Here is a 583-nt window from a genome sequence, read left to right as displayed (position 1 = left end):
AGCCCCCCCCCCTACCCCCCATGTCCAGCTCTTTCTTTCTTTTCTCTGGGACAGTTTCCCGGCTCTGCAGTTCCCCCTCCCCCCACACCCCATGTCATCCTTGGGAGGAGTGGGGAAGGTCCGTGAACCTGTGTAAAGTGTGGCAATGCTTTGCTGCCCCCTAGTGGCTCTTGGCTCACTTACAAGCCTATTGAGCGTGGCTATTGGAGGCGGGTGGGTGAGGAGCGAAGTCTGCAGGGCCCGGCTTGAGAGAACGGGACAGAGCTCTGGACACCAGAACTGGAGAGGTGCGCCCGGCCGCAGCCGCCTAGAGGAGCTGCTGGTCACCGAGATTAAACACACGTATGTGACTTATGGGCGAGACATGGCTATACATGCGCTTTCTCATCGACTCCTGACAACCCATGAGACAGTGCTTGCACCTCAGCTGAAACACAGAGGTTAGAGGTCACACAGCTGGAAATAGCTGGGCTGGGTTTTGAACCCAAGTCCGCCTGACTCCAGAGCTCACATGATGGACCACTGCTCGACGTGGCTTTGTCAACTTTGGAGAGACTTGCCCTCCCCCTCCATTGCACCCCCA

The 583-nt window shown here is 57.6% G+C and overlaps 1 protein-coding gene across 1 annotated transcript in view; it reads left to right on the top strand.

Moving 5' to 3' along the window:
* The window catches only part of AQP8 (aquaporin 8), a 9,842-nt gene that overhangs the window by 7,102 nt on the left and 2,157 nt on the right, over positions 1 to 583 (top strand). The window lies entirely within an intron of this gene.

The sequence above is a fragment of the Myotis davidii genome, unplaced genomic scaffold (genome assembly GCF_000327345.1).
Source record: "Myotis davidii unplaced genomic scaffold, ASM32734v1 scaffold150, whole genome shotgun sequence".
NCBI lineage: Eukaryota > Metazoa > Chordata > Mammalia > Chiroptera > Vespertilionidae > Myotis > Myotis davidii.
The sequence above is the reverse complement of the archived record's forward strand: the minus strand, read 5'-3'. Positions and strand labels throughout refer to the sequence as shown.